Source organism: Crocuta crocuta, unplaced genomic scaffold, assembly GCF_008692635.1.
Source record: "Crocuta crocuta isolate KB4526 unplaced genomic scaffold, BGI_CrCroc_1.0 scaffold85, whole genome shotgun sequence".
Lineage (NCBI taxonomy): Eukaryota > Metazoa > Chordata > Mammalia > Carnivora > Hyaenidae > Crocuta > Crocuta crocuta.
The window spans coordinates 2,522,466-2,548,011 of record NW_027530620.1 but is presented as its reverse complement, the minus strand read 5'-3'; the positions used below and the strand labels follow the sequence as shown (position 1 = coordinate 2,548,011).

The 25,546-nt window shown below is 38.2% G+C and overlaps 1 pseudogene; it reads right to left on the bottom strand.

Annotated features, from left to right (window-relative positions):
• Positions 1–2,427: 2,427 nt before the first annotated feature.
• Positions 2,428–9,606, bottom strand: LOC144234811 (small ribosomal subunit protein uS15m pseudogene; annotated as a pseudogene).
• Positions 9,607–25,546: the final 15,940 nt, after the last annotated feature.

Sequence of the window (25,546 nt, the reverse complement as noted above, 5' to 3'; positions counted from 1 at the left end):
TGTTGTGTATATTGGATAACTACTAAATGTCAAATGTTATGCTGTTGACTCAAACGTAAGGGTACAAAAGAGACACCAACACACCAGCCCCTCAGTGAAAGACTACTTATAATCCAGGGACATAGAAATTAAATGAAAAGTAAACAGATGCTTAATTGTGATTGTGATAAAAACTATGAGAGAAACGCAGGCTGTTACTGAGAGTTTAGAACAGAATTTGACTATCTAAGCCAGGTACATGGTTTTCTGGATTTTATCAAAATTTCTTTCAGATATTCTGAAAAAGTATATTTATCTTGTTTTAGGAAGAATCAGAGAACACAGGGCTACAATTCATAAAGCACCCTTTATATTAGGGTTTATACCCTGAAACAACGTATGCAAGCAGTAAACTATATCCTAATAAAAGCCACCTGAAATCCTGCTTGGCCTCTCCTTTGCAAAGCATGGGGCATTCACCTGGTTCCCTGCTTTATTTTGGTGCCTTTTTTTTCTAGACTATATTTTCAAAGATAATGGAAAAGTGAAAAGTCTTGGATCATAGAGATAGTGTTTCCTTCCAGAAGAGAGGGTTTCCTTGCATATAACCTTGGAAGATAATAACTCTCCCTGAAGTACAGACTGGCATGCTTACTGTCCAGTATAATAAAGCTAATGCTCTCCCACCCTGTAGAAAGGAGAGGCAATTTATAGGTCATTTAAAGAGATTTGAGTTCTGTGGTCTCATGGTTCCTTTCCTGAGACACAGACTCCTGGTTCACAATTGTGAATCCAAATGTGGAGTTAAGATTTGGCCCTTTTCCTGTCATGCTGTTGGAATTTGGGCTTGGAGAAAATGCAAAATTGCTGATACTCTGGCTACTGAGGTCACTGAGTGATAAGCTTCCCTTTGTCTCCTGTCTTCCAGCAGCATCCATGAAATTGTGACAGGCTAAGTTGGTAAATTGCAAGTAAGGTATAATTTTAGACAATGAAGTTTTTAATAGTGGCTAATAAACGTGTAGGAACAAAAGTTTTAGTTATTTTGGCTCAGGATGGCAAATATTAAAGTACATACAGATAAATTATTTGCATCTTACTGAAACAACTGTGATTTGGAAGAGGTCATGATTCTTGCTTTAAAAGTTCCTTTTGGGGGTGCCTGTGTGGCTCAGTCAGTTGAGTGTCCAAATCTTGACTTTTCTTCACGTCATGATCCCAGGGTTGTGTGATCAAGCCTTGTGTTAGGGCTGAGCTCCATGCTTAGCACAGAGCCTGTTCAAGATTCTCTCTCTCTCTCTCTCTCTCTCTCTCCCCTTCCCTCTCTCCCTCTCTTTGCCCCCTTCTCCTTACGCACCAATGCTCTCTCTCCCTCTAAAGAAATGTTGGCTGGCTAGCTTGGTTTTGCAGAAGGGATTGCCTCTTTCAGTGATAATTTTAATAATTCATGTTCAGTAGATATATATTCTCATTATTCTCTAGTACCGTGCAAAGAATTTTACATGCATAACTTCTTTTAATCTTCAGAAAAACCTATGAAGTAGGACACATCAAGTCTCAGGCTTTAGACAATGATAGCTACTGTCTCTCCCCTTCTTGCTGTAGGCTTTTTGGTCATTCCATTCTTTATCCATGTGGTCACTCTAGTTCTCACCTCATCTGTGTGGAACAACATAGGGTCTCAGAGCAATCCAAGATTCAAGCTAAAACTCCGTGGCCTTGTTTTCTTCTTTAATGACTGACATTATGTGGAGGGGAACTCTTTATCAGCTTGGACAGAAATGAGAAAGTCCAGTCTCTGTGAGGATACAGTTTAACTTGAACTCTGCCCTTTATGAGCTCGGGCCCAAACAAATCCATACCATCCCAGACAAACCAGAGTCCTTTTCCCAAGACTCATTACTTGTGGTTACCGTAGAGTAAAAGTGTTTTTTTCTGAAGCCAAATATATTTTGGGGTTGATTTTTGAGTATCAATGCTACTACTAACATGTATTTTTGTGAGCCTATCAATTGCCACAAACTGTGTTAGGTGCAAAACATAATCTCAGTTTTCATAATACCACAAAGAAAACTGTTCCATGAGGATTAAGAAAATTGTAGTATAGTTAAGCAGTAGAACTTGGTCATTAAAAGCTTTGGTTCTGGAACCAGGCTGGATCTGGATTTAAATTCTTGCTCTACCTTCTACTAGCTTGTTGACTCAATTGCTAAGCTTGTGTCCTACATGTATAAGGAGAATAAGAATACCTACTTTACAAAAACATGGTGAGGATTTAATAAGTATGCTTCCAGATGTGTTGAATAATGTCTTATGAGTAGTAATCGTCCAATAAATGGTTGCTGTTACTAATCCCAATTTAAGGTAAGAAGTGAGTCCATGACTACCACGATTACCAGATAAAATACAGGACATGCAGTGAAACTGAACTTCAGGTAAAAAATTTCTTTAGTAGAAGTAAATTCCAAATATTGTATGGGACATCCTAATGCTAACTCTAATAAAATTTTTGGTTTTCTTTGCCTCTGGTCCAGGGCTCTCTGGCTTTTTCTGGCCTTGTTTCCCAGCTGTTGCTACTTGTACAAGTTTTAAGGCCCTTTCTGCTTCTTTAGCTTGTGTACCTCCTGGAAAACTCAAACGTACAGATCTCTCCTAGTCAGCCAGTAGCAGTGGGCTTTCTCGTATCTCAGAGGGGGAAGGTGTACTCAATCCCCCTGCTTGCACAGCTTCTGGAAGACACTATACCTGGTCTTAGGTTTTTGAGCATCTTTTTCCTCTGGTTGATGCTAACAAGTACATAGTGCTTGTGGGCTTTGTCCTTGTAAAGTTTGTGCATGTGTTCTTCATAATTGCAAATCTTGACAGTCAGGGCAACAATTCCAGCCTCAAGGGAGCTGGTGTCCTCAGGGTCTACCACAGTCTTGTTCATCAACTGTTCTTGCTTGACTTTTAGCTGCTGCTGCTCGTGGGCCATTTCCAAAGACCAGAATCTTCTCACAACGTTATCACACTTCTCAATTGCAGGAATGTTCTGGTAGTCTTTGAGCAGCATGAAAGGGGGCATGTCATTTTCTTGGCATGGCTGGGCTGGTTTCTGGGTGGCATATCTGAACAGCCAGGAGGAGGTTGCCCTAAGGAGGAGAGGGAAGGCTCCCTTGGTGGGAGGAAGGCCTGGCACACACTCTGCCTGGCAGCCTGAGGACTCAGAGCTGAGCCACCGCCTAGGTCTTTAGCAACCTCAGTGCCCTCCATGCCATCCTCTGTATGCTGACTTGTGACCCTGCAGGATCAGCACCAAGGCTGCCCTCCCTTTTGCAGCATGGACTGGGTTCAAATTTCTTCTTCTTCCTCCTCCTCTTCTTCTTCTTCCTCTTCCTCCTCCTCCTCTTCCTCCTCCTCCTCTTCCTCCTCCTCCTCTTCCTCCTCCTCCTCTTCCTCCTCCATAGCTAGACATGTTATAGTTTTACTTTCTGAATATGATAACCCTGACTCCAGGTTAATTTATCCCAAAGACCATACACTGTCTGTTCCCCATTCAGGGAAAATTGGTTAGTTCTATACTCTCCACACCACTTTTTATTATACATTCCTACTTCCTTTGTTTCTCATTATCTTTTAATAGTTACTGGAAAGTAATTGAGACCAGGAAGACCTGAAGAAATGAAAATAACACAATATTGTTAGTATCCCTGGCAGAATTTAAGGAAATAGAAGAAGCTGAATTAAATGATAAAAACCGAGTTACTAACTTTGCTTGGGAAGCCTGCCTTGAGTTCCCCACACTGGGCTAGTTACCCCATCTGTGTGCCATACAGTGCTCAGAAATGTTGCTCTGTCACTTTATCACCAACGTTCTCAAACATGGGCTGTCACCAGAATCACTCGGAGGGTTTGGTAAAACAGAGATTGCTGGGCCCCATTCTCAGAGATTCTGATTCAGTAGATCTGGGGTCGGCCTTATGAATTTGCATCTAACCTACTTCTGCGTGCTGTTGATGCCATTAGTCCAGGGGCCACACTCTGTGGACTTTGATTCTACCTTGTCAGTTTACTCCTTCGACTACACAGTGAGATCTTTAATGATGATGCTAGTGTTGACTTTCCAAAATTCAATTTTCTGAAAGCATTTCACCAAAGATTAGCTAACTAACTCATCACGGATTTGTTCTTGGTAGGACAAGGACAAACCGAACCTATCTCTGTTCTGCCCATGTTTCTGCACTAGCATTGGCCCTGAACAAAATACGGCTGTAGTGAACACACCTAGATTCTCTGCTTGTCAGACAATCTGTGTGATTGGCCCAGAGGTGGGGACACAGGGTGGATAGAGCATAGGTCCACCACTAGATGTTAAATAATTGCGTGCGTGCGTGCGCGCGTACACACACACACACACACACACACACACACTTATTAAAAGGAAAACACATCCCATTATCTAAACGACACGTGCAAAAAGTATGTGCAAAAGTAAAATATTTTTTTCATTTGGTGAAATAGGATTTATCTGACTTAGTGCCTTAGTGAATTGATGAGACTGTTGTTGTTCCTATACTGCCATTAAACAAATTGACTTTGATCTTTCCTTGGGGAAGGAATTGTCTTGTTTATATAACCACAATACATTAAATAATGTGTAGCACTTATGTCCTTAATTTTTTGTAATAATTGAATAAATGAATTTATACCACTCAATTAGCCATGATATTCTTGAATCTTCTGACTAATGAAGGAATATCATTTGAATATCAGATTGGAAGAAAATTAGCAGCTTTTTTCTGTAAGATAGGCCAAAAAGTGACCATGATTTGATTCAGTGCAATATTTCCAAATGAAAAGTGTGTTTCTTGGGAATAGCTTTTGTTCTTTAAGACTATGATTTCAGTAAATTCTAATTTTCTTCTGGCAACAATTCTTGTACTGATTTGAGGTGCAAGGATTTTACAGAAGTTAGAAATAGAATCGGGGAAAAAAGTCAAAATCAGATCGTCTACATTATTACTCTGCCTCTCGAAGCTACAGTAATGTGCATTTTTTTTCTGCTGAGCTGGAAGACTTCTGGTTATAGTGTAAGATATGTCAAGGAGATGCTGATGATCACAATTCATTTCAGGGGCTTAAAGAACATAGTTGAACGTGTGGAAGATAGAATTGCTGTGTCTCTATGTGCCACAAATTAGGAATTTCCTTTAGCTCTTTGCTACATAGTTTGGGAAGGAAGTGTTATATGTTCTGGAAATCTTTCAAAACCTAATAACCTTCTCAAAGTCATCTTACATCCTAGAATATCATAACTGGAAGGAACTTGAAATATTACAAGACTAAAATACACTTAAAATAGAACTTCTTGTATTATCCTTGCCTATATTTCTCTCAAGTGGCAGGGAGCTCACTACTATACAAAGCCCCTCACAAGAAGTTTAGTTGAAATAAAATTCTTTTTGTCTTGGGCTAAAATCTGATTTTGCCATTACTTTCCAATATTGATAGCTCATTTATTCACTTAACTAATTTTAATGTGTACATTCATAACCATTCTTGGAGCAGGGAATAGACACTGGCCTACAAAGCTGGAAAGCTATGGTCTTTGGTGTTTATCATCTTAGAGTTTAGTGGGAAAAGAAACATGGAAATAATTACTTTACAAAGAGAGATTGGTTTAATGAGGGTACATACAAAGTACAGCGAGTACTTAATAGAAAAAGTCCCTAAATCAGCCTTGGGGGGATAGAACAGGCATTAGTAGTAGGTAATATTTTAATTATTACTTAAATAAGTCAGATAGGAGACAGGGAAACAATATGTACAAAGGCCAAGACAAATCTGGAGCATAGACTGTGTACATGTGGGTTGAAAGTGGTAGGAAGAGGAAATTGGAAGCTGCAGAAATGAAAGTTCACAAAGCAGGACATACAAGTAGGAATCAAATATTCAGATGAGTTTGTTTTTTACTCTGGGGGGGCTACTGAAAGATATTAAGAAGTAACCTGTATTTTCTCATAAAAATAACTTTGGCAACACCCTATAAAACACATTAGTTAAAGATGAGACCAAATAGAGATGTGAGAAGCTCATTGCAATTATCCAGACTGGACTAGAAAAAGAGTAGAAGGGAGAGGAGGGAATAGATTTGAAATGCATTTATTGACAAGTATCCAGAATAATTGGCAAGATTTGATGACTGGTTTTGAAGGAAAAGGGAGATGAAACAATATTTCACATGAATTCAGTTTTGTGAGTTAGATTCTTACTCTTCATGGACTAGTATTGGTATCAGGGAATTTGATAAAAATGCAGACTTTCAGGCCTCACTCTAGACCTACTGAGTCAGAATCTACATATTAACTGGGTCCCCAGGTGGTGCTTTTGTATATTAAAGTTTGAAAAGCACTCTCTGAAACACAACATTACACAGGAATGCCATACCTTGAAGCACAAAGCCCCCAGAGGAAAACACAGTAGTTGTATGTATGGCTCAGCTGTTCAGAGTCAGAAAAAGGGGATAATTTCAGTTTAGGCATACTGAAGAGTTTGATCTATCTGTGGAAATATTACTGTGGAAAAAGTCATTATATACAGGACCTCAGAGTTCATGATGAATAGCATTTCAGCAACCAATGGAACATAGGAAATAGTAAAAATTAAGATATTAGAGATTGCCCAAGAATAAAGGCAGCTGCAACTCATTACTTTATGCTACTGATTTTAGGTTCCTAATCATTGAAAAGATAGAACATTTTCAAGTCTGTTTCTTTGATTTGAACCATTTGGTAGCGAGTCTGCAAAGATGGCCTCAAGCAATCCTCCCCATCTTATGTGTTCATGCTACTCTTCACATTAAGAGGTGGGGCTTAATTACCTTCTCCCTGAAACTGGACTGTCCTCAAGACTGACTTTGCCAAAGAGAAGGCATCAGAAATGACCTCCAAGGACTTCTAAGACCAGGCCTTAAGAGGATAAGCACCATGGGGCACCTGGCTGACTCCACCAGAAGAGTTGTGCAACTCTTGATCTTGGGGTTGTGAGTTCGAGCCCCATGTTGGCTATAGAGATCACTTAAATAAAACTTAGAAGATGCTCCTCCTTTTTTTTTTTTTTTTTTTAAATTTCCCTTTTCTCAAAAATCTAAGTAGCATGGAGAGGACATGTGGAAGAAAACTGAGGTATTGCTGTCTTCATAAACAGCTGAGCTCCCAGCTAACAGCAAGCACCAAATGCAGCTATGTGAATGCCCCATCTTGGATGTGCCAGCCTAGTCAAGGCCCAGATAGGTACAGCCCCAGCAGACCTCACATGCAATAGAACTGCCAGACTAAATTGAGGTCAGTCAACCCACAGAGCCATCACATATAGCAAGATGGATTTTGTTTTAGGCAGTTAAGTACTGGGGGTGGTTTGTTGCACAGTAATGAGTAATAGAAACCATTTAGCACCTCACAATTATTTTAAATAGTGTTATCTTTGGGCAGTTAGTTGGACACAGGGCAGGCAAGCTTCCATTTGAAAATAAAAGGAAAACATGCTTACATACATGTTAATATATGATAGATGAAAAGAAACAAAATTTACAATGCTTACTACTTACAGTTAAAACCCAGGCACAAATTTAGAGGAGTCTCTTGATGTTGTTAGGTGATTTTTACTCCCCAGTTGTCTTTCTGTCTCTCACCTCTCCATTTTTATTGCTATTACTTCAGTCAAGTCCTGTGTTACGTGGAATACAGTGAAGATCTTTGCACCTTCAGTTTTGCTGGCTTAATCATCTTCCTTAATGTCACCAGAGGGATCTTGTTAAAAATTAAAGAATTCAATGTTACATCATCAAGAATAGAATTAATAACATTCATTGATGTATTCAGTTATGCTCCTTATTCAATTATGCTCCTAAGCATGAAGGTTATTCATGATCTTAGTTGAATTGAATTTTCCAGTCGTCCCCTCTCCCTCCATGAACCTCCTCTTCCTTGACTGTGAGTTTTTGGTTCTGTCTACACTGAGCCATCTTCTGTTCTCCAAGTCATTGGCATGAACTTCCACTCCTCCATGCATTTTCCTGGGTTTTACGGCTTTACTAAGGTAATTATAAACCTCTTTCAAGGTTCAGGCGAAATACCAATTCCTTGATTAAGAGTTTTTCTATACCACTATTCAGAGTTAATGGCCTACTTCTTTTAAATCAGTGGTTTTCCTTTTTTAGCCATTTTCACTAACTTGAAATCATTATATTCATACACTGTGTTAAATACCTCACACATAGTGTGTCTCTTAGTCCACAAGAAACCTAGAGATAGTATTACTATTTCCATTTCATAGATAAGAAAACTAAGACACATGGGGATTATGTAACTTGCCCAAAGTCATGGAGTTATTAAACAGAGCTAAAATTCTCAGCCAGGCTTATTGGACTCAACAGCTGAAATGTTAAGCACCAAATTATGTTGTCTTTTCCTATAGAGCACATTTGAGTCTCATTTGTACCCTTAATAGTCATTAAAGATCTGTCTCCCACTAGACTTAAAGCTCCTTGAAAGAACGAGAGTTACCATAATCTCTGCACCTAACAGGGTGTTCACTATTTCTTTGCTGACCGATTTGCTACATTGATACACTTTAATCTAGGTTAGGGAGGTATGCCACTTAAAATAATTTTCTATATGCCTTACACTGAGTCACCAAGGGAGGGGGAGAGAAGAAAAATTACACCCTAGAGTTCCCTGACTTAAAACTTCTAATAAAACTGAGAAGGGAGATACATGTTCCTACCACCCCACCAGTATAAATGGAGTTAAAAAAATGTGCTCTAGCAAAGCTCCTTTTCCCGTTAATCACACTCTGTGTAAGCATTTCCCATATATTTTCTATTCCCTCCATGTTAATGGGGATCAATGTTTCCAAAGTTGATATGCATTGTGACAGCAGGTGTTTCCCCAAGAAAGGAGGGGACAAAAGCACCGACTGCATGAAGTCTAATAATTGACCGTTTATTCATCTGGCATTTATTGTGTTAACGTTGAGGATGAGCTCATTGTTTTGGCAATCAATGTGCTCCTTACTCCTGGGGGAAAAAATCTTTTTCCATTTGACACTCCCTTGTTCCCATCCTTTATCCTCCAGCAGGCTCTTCCTCTACCTCAGTGTTCAGTACTAGCAGTGATAGCCTTGCTAATGTGGGGAATACATTGTAAATTACCAATGGAAACATGCATTTTGGGTAGGATAGAGAAACATTGAAAACTGGAACATCTCAAGCATTCTCCATTATAGGACCTGAAAGTCTCAGGTTCTATCTACAATAAAAAAGATGATGTAAGCTCCAGATCTTATCCTTAAGATAAAGATCCTCCAACAATATTTTATACATTTTGAGTGGAAGGTTGTATGCACTACCAGGGATCCAAGGACTTGTTATTCATAATCATAGTCTTGGAGGAATAAAAAAAGTTTTCCTTTACCCATTCCCAGTCTATGCCCTAACCACTTGTCCTGAGTCCTTTCTGGCCATGTCTCATCCTTCTCTTCATGTTCTAGCAATTTCTGAGCTTTTTGAGTGTTACTGTAACTTTGTAGCATCTCATGCATCAGTGCATTTGCATATTCGGAGCTCTCTGGAGTTTGCCTGCAATGCATACTTATCACCAACCTTTCAGACCTGGTTCAAGTGCTTTGAAATTCTTTCCTACATTCTGGGCCATTTTTGAATTTATATTCAAAATGTAATATTGATTAAATGTATATTCCCATTGCAGTTAATAGAAAGGATTCTCAAAGTGCACTGTAATTGATAGTAAGTGTCCTCACTCACCAGTACTCCTTTATGGCAGGAACCCTGTTTATACATTTTTTAAAGTTTATTTACTTGGAAAGAGTGTGAGCAAGCAAGATGGGGGGGCGCAGAGAGAGAGAGAGGGAGGGAAAGAGAGAGGGAGGGAGGGAGAGAGAGAGAGAGAGAGAGAGAGGATCTCAAGCAGGCTTCATACTGCCAGCACAGAGCCCAATGTAAGCTCAAGCACATGAAACGTGAGATCATGACTTGAGCTGGAATCTAGAGTCAGATGTTTAACCAGCTGAGCTACCCAGGCATCCCTCTGCTGATACACTTTTGTATTCTTGTAACCTAGTATGTAAAGGAACTCCTCAAATTTTTTGTGTAACAATGGCTGTAATGTAGCTCTCTATTTCAACAACTTTGTGGGAGAGAACTTTGAACTGATTGAATATAAGTCTTCTCTGGCATCTTCTGGCTAATCAGGCAAGGAGAAAAAGATCTGTAGTGGGAGGTAGCCATTTCCTCCAGGACCCCACAACTTGGGGGATTCTGCAAAAAGGAGACAGGAATCCAAATAAGTGTAGCTGCCAGCAGCGGAGAGGAGGTATGGGAAGTTATTTTTTAACGGATACAGAGTTTTTGCTTTGTAAGGTGAAAAGAATTTGGAGTTGGTGGTGGTGATGGTGGCAGAACAGTGTGAAATGCCATTGAAATGTACACTTAAAAATGCCTAAGAAGCTAAATTCCATGTTGTGTGTATTTTACTTAAAAATTTAAGCAACTAGGAAAGGTGATATTGACAATCAAAAAATAGTAACTGTTCATGCAAGGGCCCAAGAGAACTTAGAAATCACTTTCAGCTCTGGAAGCTCAGGCGTACTTTGCTGCTGTGGGGTCTTAGAAAAATCACTTTACCTCTCTGAGGCACAGAGGACACCAGATTGCTCTCGATAAACCTTTGTTCAGTTTATGCTACCTGACCCTGTGCAGCATTTTTGGTGTCTCTTTGTTTTCCAGGTCTGCTCTTCTAAACTTCTGTCAATGGAATGGGTCCTTAATAATTTTCCAGTAAGTTATTTCTCTGCTTAAGATAGCCAGTCTGTTTCTTTTGCATTTAACCAAAAACCCTGAGTAATAGACTTTTATTTAAACAAGTTTCAAGAAGAGATCCTAAGAGGGGCAAAGCATCCAAAATAAGATATGGGAACCTGAGGAAGCTATCTCCCGCATAGAGATTTTCTCTCAATACACACTTTTAATTATTCCTTGAAGATCTAAGCTTTTGCTTTTTAAATAAGGTTTGTGTAAATTATCCTTCAAGATTCATCACCTTTAAAAATTGTCATACTCTCTCATGTCTTCCTTGACGTCTCTCACTACCTTCTTCTTAGTTATGTAACTTCATTGCTCTGTTGACTTATTTGTGTCCTTGAGTCAAATGAGATTGCCATGAGAAAAGAGATATATTAAACATATGTCTACCCTTGGCACCTAGGGAGTTCCTGGAATCTAGATCAGTAATGAAAGAATTAATGAATGAGGTGGAATGTGAGTGGATGAGTAAAGGAATTACTGAGTGTAGTCAATTTGGACTGAAGAACTCTACTGGGTTCTGTTCACCTTCCCATTGATTTCCCTTTCCCCCTCAAGCTTTCTGGACTGAATACATTCTTTTTGAAGTCCCATTATCACAGTCAACATTTGCACCATGGCTAATAAATTAGCATCACTTTGAAAACAAAAATGATTCCATTTTGCACTTGGAATGTGGTCTGAGAATTAGAAAGGGCAGGGGTGTTACTTGCCCTGAGGCCTGGAAAGTCTCTTGGTATTTTATTAGGTAACAATTTCTGTTTTTACTGGATTTGCTGGTCACTAACCCCTGGGAACCTGAATGAATGCCAAGAGTAAAGAAGAAAACCGCATACTCTCTGCTACCTAGAGACCAAACAACCTCCTAAGAAGTATCTATGATTGAAATTAGAGGCATCCATGACTATAATTCTGAGCCTGGTTTTTTAAAAGGAAAAGGCAAGCAAAGTAGGGCAATGTTATGACGTGGCTAGATGCAGTTGGTACCAAATTCCTTCTGCTGGTACTGCTTTTGGGAAAGTCCTAGAAATGAGTGAAATAGAAATACCGATTTTTCAGAATGACTTTCTAAAACATGAATATCATAGATGCAATAAAAAATGTGTTCTATTTTTTTTAAAACATTGTATGCATGAAAACATATATTTAAGAAAACATACTTCACAGAGGCAATAAAAAAGTGGATTCTCTTTTCAGTGATGTGTGAGTCAGGAAAGTGGTGCTAATTTTTCAGAACCTTGGGGGTGAATTGATGCTACAGTATTGGTTTTGTTCCTTCTCAATACCCATATTGGGCTCTTTCATAAATCGTCTGTTATGTTGGAAACCAGAGCAGCTAGCTCTGTGTCATGCACCGTGGTGGAGTAGGAGGATTAATTTAGGAGTTAGAAGATCCAGAACAGCCTCTACCTCCACCTTTCACAGAGAAGCGACTCTAAGGCAGTTAACATCTCAGAGCTTCAGTTTCAAATCAAAGATGGTGACGGCTTTCCTACTTAGCTACCTTCCTCTTACACTTTCAAAAGCCACAGAGGATGCAAAGTCTGTCAAAATATTTGGTAGGCAGAAAGACACTGTCAAAATGGAAGAGATGACAAAAATATGGGGACAGGAAAGGCCATTTTCCCCTCTGCTCCCCAGAGGACCTCTTAAGAGCCTCCAGAAGACCAAGACACTTCCACCGTGGGGCTTCAGAAAGTGCAGAACAGAGAAATAAACCTGGGGTGGAGTGACAGGCAGGTTCAAGGAGTCCATATTTTCTGAACCTTGATTTCCCGTTTGTAAAACTGATGGTCATGTCTACCGTAATAGGACTCCTAAGGGGTGGGGGTAGATGAAATAATGTGCCTGAAACATGGGAAAGTCCTTGGTTTTTAACTTCTCTTTAGATCTGTCAGGATTTTAAGGGGTTTGGAACAAGAGGAGTTGATAGAGGAAATTCTGCTCTGTGTTATACACGTGGTTGCTATAGACATCTGCCCAAGTGATTTTGACGGTTACTGACAATTAAAGAAGATTAAGAGGAGTTTCTCTGAGAAGTTACAAATGTGGCAAAAAAAAAATCATTCCCTAGGAGAAGAATTGTACCATCAACAGTAAGTGAGAGCATGGACATACGGAGTCATTCAAAAGAGTTATGACAATTCTCAAGCGGAAGATTCTGACTTGAATCTAAGTATATATACATAGTTAAAAGAAATGCCCCCAGAGTTTAAGGTGTGGTGGTCAGGTAACAAAAACCTACAGAAAAAAGTTATGTAGGTGGCAGGGCCACAGTCCTTCTTAGTTTTGTTCTCTACTGACAAGTTGCTGGTGAAGAGACTGCAAGTATTATGGTCTCCATTGGCAAGGTCACTCTCAAGCTGGGGAGGAGGGCTGTGTTAGTTTTATAGCAGGCAACACAGTATAGGAATTACCCAGATGTATACATACTACACAGTAAGAATTACTACTGTGCTGTGACACAGACTGAGGTTTAAACGTCGGCCTTAGCATTGACTAGCAGAGTAAAGGCGGCCAAGCTATCTAACTTTTTAACGCTCAGTTTCCTAATATGCAAAATGGGGATGATAATATACTCATAAGGTTGTTAAGAGGAGTAAATGCCAGGATATATGTAAATTACTTAGCATAGTGATGGCGTCTTGAAAATAGTCCATAAATATTAGCCTTTTTGTTATTTGAACTTAGTTTCATTGAACACTAGTAGTACTATTCAGTTAATTCTTCTGGGTTTGATTTTCCACCTTTTTTTTTTTTTTAAGGTTTATTTTTGAGAGAGAGACAGACAGACAGAGCATGAGAGGGGGAGGGAGAGAGACAGAGACATAGAATCTGAAGTGGCTCCAGGCTGTGAGTTGTCAGCACAGAGCCTGATAGAGGGACCAAACCCACGAGCTGTGAGATCATGACCTGAGCTGGAGTCTGACGCTTAACTGACTGAGCCACCCAGGTGCTCCTGATTGTCCACTTTTGAAGAAGCTTCTTGACTTTCCCAGGTTGGTTTGGCTATAGAGAAGAAATGCAATGATTATTATGGCTTAGATGATTATATTTCTCATCATAAATTTGCCTATCATTTTCTCTGATAACTTTCTCTGAATTTAAATCCAAGCTAATGCCTGCAGGTAATCCTTGAGGGAATACAGGGTTGACAAGCATCAGACAGATCCTGACCTGTATTGAATTAACAATGGGAAACACCTCCTAAAAGGCCTCCTGGAAGTCTGCAAACAGGCAGTTCCTGGCTGCACCCCATCAGGACCATAAGTGCCATCAGTGAGGAGTTCAGAAGGGAAAATTTGGTGGAGTTGTCACGGTCTTATTTGGCTCATTCAGAAACTTCAATCCATTAGTTCACTAGACTAAATATTAAAGAAATTGTTTCTTGAAATTTAGCATGCCTAGAAGGCTTGTTAAAGCTCAGTTTACTGAAGCCCCACCCTCCGCTCCCAAGAGGATCTGATTTAAGTCTGCACCATGGTTGGGGGTGGGGGTCCAATAATTTGCATTTCCAACAAATTCTCAGGTGATGCTGATGTTGCTAGTCTGCAGACCTCATTTAAGAGTCACTGCTCTAAAGTGAGTAAGTGAATATCCATTTCAGGATAACCATTTTCTAAAAATGTAAAAACTTTGTTGCATGTCTGCCATGTTCAGACACCACGCTGGGTTTTGGATATTCAAGAATAAGCACCTACTAGGAGACAGATAAATAAACCAGAATGCCGGTGATTGGAAATATTAAATTGGCAAGCCAATTAAACTACTTCATTTGGTTGGCCTTTCCTCTCAAGAAGACTCTATATGGAAATTCACTCAGTCTGAGTAGCTTGTTTGGAAATGGTTAGACAGAAAGATGTTGAATAATATTAATGAGCAGAGCTGTAGTAGGAAAGGAATGCTTAGGTCTCTGTCTACTTCTCTGGCACTTAAACCCATCTCTTTTCTTGCCTGTTCCCCCAAAAGGAGTTTTTAGTGTTCTTAGTCAGATTGGGTCCCTTTACTAGGTATTATCTGTGGCTTTGTTTCTGTTCCTATATTTTTCTTCCATGCATTTGGATAGATTAGACAAGCCTTGGGTTACCTTTTTAGGACACATTCTGCCACCTTGACTTTTGCCTAAAAGAATAGAAATACCTTTGTGGTCTTTGAGGCTATAGCAAGTCCTCCAACCCAGGATCACCATCTCCGTTTTCCAGTATAAATTTCTTTAAAAAATAGACTGTGTGTGTGTGTGTGTGTGTGTGTGTGTGTGTGTGTGTGTGTGGAACAGTTTTAGGTTGAGCAGAAAGTACAGAAAGTTCCTNATACCTTTGTGGTCTTTGAGGCTATAGCAAGTCCTCCAACCCAGGATCACCATCTCCGTTTTCCAGTATAAATTTCTTTAAAAAATAGACTGTGTGTGTGTGTGTGTGTGTGTGTGTGTGTGTGTGTGGAGCAGTTTTAGGTTGAGCAGAAAGTACAGAAAGTTCCCGCATACCCTCAGTCCCCACACAGACAGAGCTTCTGCCACTATCAGTATCCTCACCAGAGTGGTATATTTGTTAGAACTGATAAATCTGTATTGACACCTCATTATCACTCTGTCCGTAGTTCACTTTAGGGTTCATTCTTGGCCTTGTAGGAGTTTGGAAAACTATGTAATGATGTGAATTCACCATTATAGTATCATGCAGAGTAGTTCCACTGGCTAAAAATCTTCAGTTCTACTCTTCCCTCTCTTGCTCCAACTCCTGGCAACCTCTGATCTTTTACAGTCTATAGTTTGGCTTTTTCCACAATGTCCCATAGTTTGAATCGTCATGATTAAGTTTTATATGTTCAGATGCCTCAACATTGTGGGTGATTTTTAGGAAATATTGCAGGGATTTGAGTGCATTCTGGGCAAACGTCATCTCCCAGAAAAATACCTCCGTAAGGAGGAAAGATGGTGGTCCAAGGCCTTGCTGAAGAAAATACACGATCAGATTATTATACTCTGGTGGAAACAAATCTTGACTACAGAATACCAGCCTTCCATTAGTTCATCCTTTGTTCCTGTGATCAGAGAAGGGATATCAAAATGGTGTGGGTACTTTGGCAATGCATAATAAATATCTCAGAGGAGGTCATCTGTGTTCCATTCCATGCCTGGAGCTTCCATCACAGTGGGTACTATTTTTATTAGAGTGAAGCCTGAGGATTGGAGACTATGAGGACATCCCTTTGGGGAGTTTTGGGGAGTTTTCTACTTTCAAGGTGATAATTTTTTTCTGATTTTTGTCCACACATACTAGAAGTGCCTCAACATAGTTGGATTATTGTTGTTAACACACCCCTCCTTCAGTTATTTGAGGCCTTTTTGTTTGTTTCCCTCCAGTGCACACACTTCAGGGCAGAGTAGTATCTTTTCCCTACTAGTACAAGCAAAAACATCTTTTGCCAAGAGTATAGCTCTGATGTTCTTGGCACAGTAAAGCAACAGAGAAAGAAATGAATGGTCACTGCAATTATAAATGGGTTAACATTCCACTGTACTCCAGAAGAATAGATTTCAGGCCAAGCTGCAATGAGAGACTGGGGGGACGGAGGTGGTGTACAACTGATTCCATTCAAACATGGGAACAACCTCTTCTAAGAATGACTACAGAATGAAACACCTGCCACCCAATTCTTCACATAAAATTTTGGCAGAAATACAGGGGGCAATTTGGAACAACTTTTATATTCCAAGTTAAAGGAACTAAATAAGAGCATACAGATGATTCCCTGAGAATGGACTTTTATAACTCTGCTATTTAAAATCAACAGAGCAGAAGTCAGAGTTTAGAGCTCATCTTTTCCACTTTGCTCCTCCAAAATGTTTTCGTTTTGTGTCAAGATTTAGTTTGGCCACTTGAAAAATTACAAATTGCTAGCTTGGCCCTGACCCTTTAGAGCCCTGCTCTCCTCTTTTCTCAGCTATTGGCAACATAATCTCAAACCGTTGGCTCCGATTCTGCCCCATTCCTCGGGCCATTATGTTCTCTTCCTCATTCTGTTCCTTGTCCCCCCACTTATTCTCTCTCTTCCCTCTCTCCCTCCTTTTCTTCCTCCATCTTTTTTTCCTCTACTCTGTTTTTTGGCTAAGTATAGTTTTTATGAAATAAAGCACAAAAATATCAGATATACAATTCAATCAGGTTTGATAACTGCAATTACTTGTATAACCCACATACCTATTAAGAGAGAGAGCACCCCCATCATCCTAAATAGCTCTGTGGTGCCCACTCCAAATCTGTCCCAATTGCCCTGAAGCAACCAATGGCAACCAGCTTTCATTTCATTCACCATAGATTAGCTTTACTGGTACTAGAAATTTAGATAAATGGAATCATATAATACATACTCTTTGTATGTGGCTTATGTTATTTTTGGAATTCATGTTGCATGTATTCATCTGTTTCATCCTATTGCGAAATAGNATAATACATACTCTTTGTATGTGGCTTATGTTATTTTTGGAATTCATGTTGTTGCATGTATTCATCTGTTTCATCCTATTGCGAAATATTTATAATATGTAAATATGCTACAACTTAACCTTTCTCCTATTGATGAATATTTGTGTACTTTTTAGTTTTGCGATACTGTAAAGAAAGCTGCTGTGAACATTTCATAATGACATGTCTTATCGATGCTATGGTAAATGGTCTTATAATTTTTTTCAAATCCTTGTGTTTTTTGGGGAGCAACAAATTATCTGTATCCTGGGATTTGCTGTATTTACTTATTATAGTTATTGTATAGATTCCTGAGGATTTTCTGTGTAAATAATTATGTGGTATGCAAATAAAGGCAGTCTTACCTCTCTCATTCCCCAGTGAAACACTGAATAAAAATAGCAAGAACAGACATCCTTGTTTTATTGCTTGTCTCAGAGGAAATTATTAGCTTTGTCTCTATTAAGCATGATCATATTTGTACCTTTTCTATAGATGCCCCTTTTCAGATTTGGAAACTTTGTATGTATGTATTTGCAGTATATTGAGAAGTTTTGTTTTTTAATCATGAATTAGGGTTACTTTTGGTGAAATGTTAGGTAGGTATCATTGAGATGATTATAACAATTTTCTTCTTTATGTAATCTGAATATTACAATTTGCAGTGATCAGGCTTAAGTATTAAACTAACCTTGCATTCTAGGATGAATGCCTCTTCTTTCTCATCACATCTTAAAATTTTTCTATTTTATGGATTTAATTTGTCTGGATTATTAGGAAAAAAAAACCATTGTAATTCTTGTTCATTATTTTAGTTGAAGTAGACCATATGTCCATACCATGAAAGTATGAAACAGACAGGAAAACATCATTGCTGCTTTTCATGAGTGAGAAAAAGCCTGTTTACAAGGTTCATATCATGGTCAGGTTACTTAATGTGACCTCTGTGGATGGTTATAATCCCCCATGTCCCAGAGTTTGGTGTGACAGGATAAGCTACCTTCCCCTGCAGTCTCAACCCCACATGATAAAGTCTAGGCATTAAATATTTAATTATATTCTGTTCTGATTTCTGCTCAATCAAAGTAAGACTCACTTCTTTATTAGAAATTACTATTTCCCTCCTTTCTTCTGATGAGAAGTATATTCTTCATCTAATTAAACTGGAGATTGTTATATGGTAAGTGAATATGGTTTTCAACCCCTCAAGCACAATTTTTGGCTTCTTACTAAAACTTTCATATCCAATAATGGTGTTTTTTGTTTTTGTTTTTTCTGTCGGAAGGGTTTTACTTGCTATAGAGCCTTTCCCTTCCCTCTCTCCCCCACTCCCTCCGTCTCTCTGTCTCTATCTGTCGCTGTCTCTCTGTCTTTCTCTCTCTCTCATCTTTTGCACAAAAGCCAAGACCATGAGAGCCAAAGCTTTGGTTACATTTTGAATGCTATCTATCATTCTCTGAAACTTAAGATTTTCATCTTTTTTACTCACGTTACCTCTAAAATTGAATATATCTTTCTCCCTTTGTGTTTTAGCAAAGCTTTTAGAATATGCATCCATTCATTTGTCATTTTCTCCTATCAGTCATATTATTTAGCCCTTAATTCATCATTGAAAATATTTATTGTCACTTTGCATCTCCAAAATAAATGTTAGACTCAGTGTGTTAAAGTATTTCATCTAAAGTCTCTGGTAGTTACAGCACCCATGCAAAACTCTGAAACTATTTTATACATAAACAAATTATTCCTATTCTGTTGTATGTGATAAAGGTATTCTTGTTATATTTTCAGATGTTAAATATATACTAAAGTTCCCACAAACTAAATGACAAGGCATCTTAAATTTTTTTTTAATTTTTTAAATGTATGTTTAATTTGGAGAGAGAGACAGAGCTTGAGCAGGGAGGGGCAGAGAGAGCAGGAGACACAGAATCTGGAGCAGGCTCCAGGCTCTGAGCTATCAGCACCAGAGCCCGACGTGGGGCTCAAACTCACAAACTGTGAGATCATGACCTGAGCCAAAGTCAGATGCTTAATCAACTAAGCCACCAAGACGCCTCTATTTGCTTTATTATTTAATTGAAGCATAATTAACAATGTTACATTAGTTTCAGGTTTACAACATTGATTTAATAATTCTATACATTACTCAGGGTAATAAATGTAGTCATCTATCAAGTAACGTGATTGCAATATTATTCCTTATGCTGTACTTTTCATCTCTGTGGTTTACTTATTTTGTAACTGGAGGTTTGTATGTCTTAACCCCCTTTATCTATTCTGTGCATCCCCCTACTGGCCTCCCCTTGGCAACCATCAGTTTGTTCTCTGTATTTTAGTGTCTGTCTGTCTTTGCTTTTTGTAGATGTTACTTATAAGTGAAATCATGCAGTATTATCCTTTCTCTGACTTATTTCACTTAGCATTATATAGTCTAGGTCTATCCATGTTGTCACAAATGGCAAGATCTCATTATTTTATAGTTGAGTACTATTGCACCATATACATACTATATCTTTATCTATTGATGGACACGGGTCACTTCTATATCTTGGGTATTGTAGATATCACTGTAATAAACCTAGGGATGCGCATAAATTTTTGAATACATGTTTTTTATTTGGGTAAATACTCCTAGCGGAATTACTGGACCATATGGTATTTCTATTTTAATTTTTTTGAAAAACTTCCAGACTGTTTTCCACAGTGGCTGCACCAATTTACATTTGCACCAGTAGTTGCTGAGTGTGCCTTTTTTTCCCCACATTATCACCAGCACTTGTTATTTCTTTTCCTTTTGATTCCCGTCATTCTGACCAGTGAAGGTAATATCTCATTATGATTTTGATTTGCATTTTTCTGATGATTAGTGATGTTGAGCATCTTTTAATGTACGTTTTGGCCATCTCTAGGTCTTCTTTGGAAAAATGTCTATTTAGGTCTCTTATTTTTTAATTCAATTACTTTTTTGGTGTATAGTTGTATAAGTTTTTATATATCTTGGATATTAACCCCTTATTGGGGTTATTCTCCCCATATTCTCCCATTCTGAAGGTTGCCTTTTCATTATATTGCCTTTTCAGATCTCCATTGCTGTGCAAAAGCTTTTTATTTTGGTATAGTTCTGGTAGTTTATTTTTGCTTTTGTTTTCTTATGATGTATTTAAACATTTTGCTGGATGCAATCTTCTAATACTTCATTATGTATTTTTGAGAAATATTGGTTTGTAGTTCCTTATAATGTATTTGTCTGGTTTTAATACTAGGTATATAATAACCAGATAAAATAAGAATGCAAATGTTCTATTTGTTTCTTTTTAATGAAAATGAATATTTTAATATTTTAATGAAAATATCGGTATTACTTTTTCCTTAAAAGTTTTATAAAATACTGCAACGAAGTGATATAAACCTATTATTGTACACATGCGATTTTTAAAAAAATTTGTGAGTTTAGTAGACTATTTTTATCTTCAATGTCTTATATACATTTTGTTTCTTTCTAGGAATTTATACTTGATTTCCAAGTTGTCCGACTTATTGGCATAAAACTGTGTATATTAGTTCCTTATTTTTTCCTTCCAGAGAGATTGGATCAATGGAGTAACAGCCTGCCTTTTACTTGTGATAATGATAATTTGCTCATACATGCTCTGGTGCTCTCCCTCCCTACATCCCAATTTAATCCATCTCTAATTTGATAAGTGTAACTAGGATCAAATGCATAGAAAGGTTGAAGAAATTAACCTTTTATTGTACTGATTTGTTCTATAATTTGCCTATTTTTTATATCAAAATGTATTTATTATTTCCATCCCTTTAAATTGTTTAAATTCCTAATTTCTTCAGATGGATTTTTAGGTTATGAATTTTAGAGTTTGATTCTAAGTATATTCTAATATATTTAAAGGTGTAAGCCTCTCTTAAGCAACATTTGTTATAGCTACATGCTGCACATTTTGATATTTTGTGATTTCACAGAGTTCAAAATAATTTCCAAATTCCCTTGGGATTTCTTCTTGGACTCCCGGATAATTTAGAATTATGCCATTTAATTTCAACTATTTAAGGAATTTTCAGACTGGCTATAAAGCCAATATCAATGTATTTAAATTAAAATAATATGGAGAATATTCTCCGAAAATTAAGGAATAAACAACAAAGAGGTTTTCTTTTTCAGTTACTTTATAAAGTAGGAAAGAGTTTTGAAATCACCACCTATAATTATGGATTGATTTATTTCTCCTTTTTTGCTCTCAAGTTTTGCTTCATGTATTTTGAAGGTCTCTTCTTAGGTCCTTGCATATATAATTGTTATGTCCTTTTGATGAACGAACACTTTTATCATAATAAAGTATTATCCTTTATCCCAAATTATGCTATTTTTACTGAAGTCTCCTTAGTCTGTGTTATTAATATAGCCAATCTGTGGTTTTTGGGTTTTTTTTGTTTTTTGTGTTTTTTTTTTGGTTAGTGTTTGCATCTTTTTCTATCCCTTTACAAAATCTGTGGCTTTATATTTTCAGTGCATATTTTGCATATTTCTTGGACACAATATTTACTAGGATCTTGTCACACAGTCTGATGATAAAATTCTTTGAATTGGGGTATTTGCTTACCTTATATATAACGTAATTATTGATATGATTATGTTAAATATATTTATGATATGTTTTTAGTAGTTTCATCTTTTTTTTCTGCTTTTCTTGCCTCCTTTCAATATTTCATTTACTCTTCATTATTGGCTTTTCTGCTATACCATTTCAATTTTGTTTTTTCTCAGATTTCCAATCTATCTCTTTACATAGAATACAATGTTACACTTGAGTCTTCTAATCGTTCACACTATTCTTGTCATGTGCTTCATTTCTATAATTCTTATAAACCCCATAAATACATTGTTAGAATTTTTGCTTTAGATGGTCACTAAAAACATTAAGAAATGAGAATATCTTTAAATTTTTAATTTTTATTTATTTATTTATTTATTTTGTGAGACAGCATGAGCAGGGGAGCGGCAGAGAGAGGGAGACACAGAATCTGAAGCAGGCTCCAGGCTCTGAGCTGTCAGCACAGAGCCTGATGCTGGGCTCGAACTTGCTTGAACTCACAAGCCAGAAGGTCATTGACCTTAGCAGAAGTCGGCCGCTTAACCAACTAAGCCACCCTGGCTCCCTGAAACGGGAATATTTTTTACACCCACCCACATATCTACCATTTCCATGTTCCTTTGTATAGATATGAATTTCCAGGTCTTCTTTTCTCTCAGCCTGAAGAACTTCCTTGAACAGTTCTTGCTGTGTTCATCTACTGGTGATGGATTCTCTTGAATATTGATGGCCCGGAAGAGTTTTAATTACATTTTTATTTTAAAAGGCTATAAACTTAATTCTAAGACTTAATTCTGACATCTGTCTCTGCTGTTGGACCTTTGCCACGCTCCTTTAAGGACACCCTCCCAGCTCAGTAGAGTTACACCATGACATACACAAAAAGAACTCACTCCTTCTGATTAAGTTCCAAGCTTATGTTTATTATTGTTACTTGATTTAGTCTTCGTTGTCACACTTGACTGTGGACTATTAAGTGGTTTCTATTAATTTCATCGCTTAGTATATACTCCTGCCTGGATCAGTAAAGGCTTTTTTTAAAAAAAGTGTTCATTTTTGAGAGAGAGAGAGAACAAACATGAGTGGGGGAGGGGCAGAGAGGGGGATTAAGGATCTGGAGTGGGCTCTGTGCTGACAGCCTCAAGCCTAATGCTGAGCAAACCATGAGATCTGACCTGACCTGAAGCTGGACACTCTACTGACTGAGCCACTCAGGGGCCCCAGATCAGTAAAAACTTTTGAGTTTTTAATACGTGTAAGACACTGAACAAATTGCCTAAGGAAAGATATTAGAAATAGCATGGTAAAAACCAACATACCAATGGACTAGAAAGTAAATTTGAGTGCTAGTCCCAAATCTTTCAATAATTAGCTTTAGGGTACTCCCTGAGAATTTTTGAGTCTTGGTTTACTCGTTGTTTGCTCATCTGTTAAATGGAGATAATACGCATTTCAAGAGGCTGCTGTGGAACTCACTAATGACATAGGAAAGTGCCAAACCCACTACCTGAGCTCCATCAGTCATTGCTGAATCTGAATTGTTCATGTGAACATGATGTGAAAATGCCAAGAATTACTTACATAGAAAGTGTCAAGATGAATTATGACATATTGACTGGACTTCTATTGAGACACAAATAACTTCTGGGAATTTAAAGAATGGATTTAGGGAAAGTAAAAATGATTTGAAAGTGCTAGTTTTAAGTTTTAAGTAAAACTCTGATAGAATGAGGATGTGAAATGATGATGCGGGTGGGGGGAGGGGAGTGGAGGGAGAACGGTAAATAAAATCTCACCCAATTCCATTAAACTCTATTTGATTTTATTCTAAGTAATAAACTATTTTCTTCTTACTTTTATATATTTTGAGAGAGGGAGGGGCAGGGAGAGGAAGAGAATCTCAAGCAGGCTTTACGCTGTCAGCACAGAGCCCAGTATGGTGTTCAGTCCCAAAAAGTGTGTGATCATGACTTGAGCCCAAACCAAGAGTCAGATGCTGAACTGATTGAGGCACCCAAGTGCCCCAATAAGTATTAAATTCTAATAATTAGAATGAAAAATCTCCTCCAAAACGGAACTCAGTTTAATGAGAAACAGGTAAAAGACATTTAATGAGACAGTAGCATTTTTTTTAAATGTTTATTTTGAGAGAGAGATTATGTGTGAGTGGGGCAGGGGCAGAGAGAGAGAAAGAGAGAATCCGAAGCGGGCTGTCCCGCTTCATCACAGAGCCTGATGCAGGGCTGGATCTCACAAGCTGAGATCATGACCTTAGCCAAAATCCAGAGTTGGACACTCAACCAACTGAGCCACCTAGGTGCCCTGTTGAGACAGTAGCATTTTGTCTAGATGTGCAGACTCTTGTGCTAAACTACCTGATCTAGAATTCTTACTTAACAGCCTCCCTAAGAGTACTTGTCAAGGTAATGCTAGGTACTGGCAAAGACAAAATCTGAGTGTCTTAACATAATAGAAGTTTACTTGCTGCTTTTATAAACTTTAAGTGAGGGAATGAATCGGGTGGGGTGGGAAAGCTCTGCTGCACACTGTCATTGAGGGACCAAGGATGAAAGACGACTGCCTAGGGCATTGACATTAGGCTAACAGGTGGGGAAGAGAGAGGTGGAGAATCATACCAGATGTTTGTTTTGGTCGGGCCTGGCAGTGAAGAATAGCATACTTACACTTGGTTGACCAGAACTACACAGGGGCAGGTGGCCCGAATATGTGCCTAGGCAGAAAGGGAAGCAGGTTCGCTGAAGACCTAGCCAGTCTCTGCCATCCTATCTCAGTTTTCACATGTGTAAAATCAAAGTAGCCATCATTTCATTGAGATTTCTTAACAGAGTTATTATAGGAGTTAAGTGAAATGATACACATAAAGTGCTTAATCCAGTGCCTAATGCATGACAAATGCTTGTTACATGTTAACAGTTAGTGAAAGTGTTATGACAAAGGTAAATGGTGGATTCAACAAGCATATAAAGGAAGGTGTAATCATTGAAACTGGGATATTAGGTAAGGCAATACAGGAGTTGATGGGGCTCTTATTGTCAGTGGTGCTGACGTCAACAGATGAAAGATGTAAAACTTTATGATTTGATTATGTATCTTTAAGCTAGGCTGCTTCTCACCAACCATCTGTTCTCTGGACAGAAACTCCCTCTTGAATTTGGGCTCCATTTTCATCCCAGGATGAGGGGAAGAATTGCTCCATTTTCATCCCAGGATGAGGGGGAAAATTGCTAATGCTAAGAAGAACTTTTCAGGTAGGATGCAAACTTTACTGCATGCAGCTATCTACACTTCCTTGAGATTTTTTATTTTTGTCAAGCTTCTACTTCTCAGCGTTCCAGGCTAAAGTGACTCAGAGTTCTATCCTTGCTCAGGTTCCCACCCTTTTGGAGCATATTGGGGCAAAGATGAGATGTACCTCTGAGTGAGGGCCTCCTATTCACTGATATCATTAGCATATAATCTCTCACATCCTCTCCAAACCATCTTAACTACCCTGAGCCAAGAGAGAGGCAGAAGCTGCCCTCACAGAGAATCTTTAAATATAAGAAATGAAAATAAAACCAAAGTATTTATTATTGTTACAGTTATCATTGACTACTTTCCCTTTGTTGTATGCT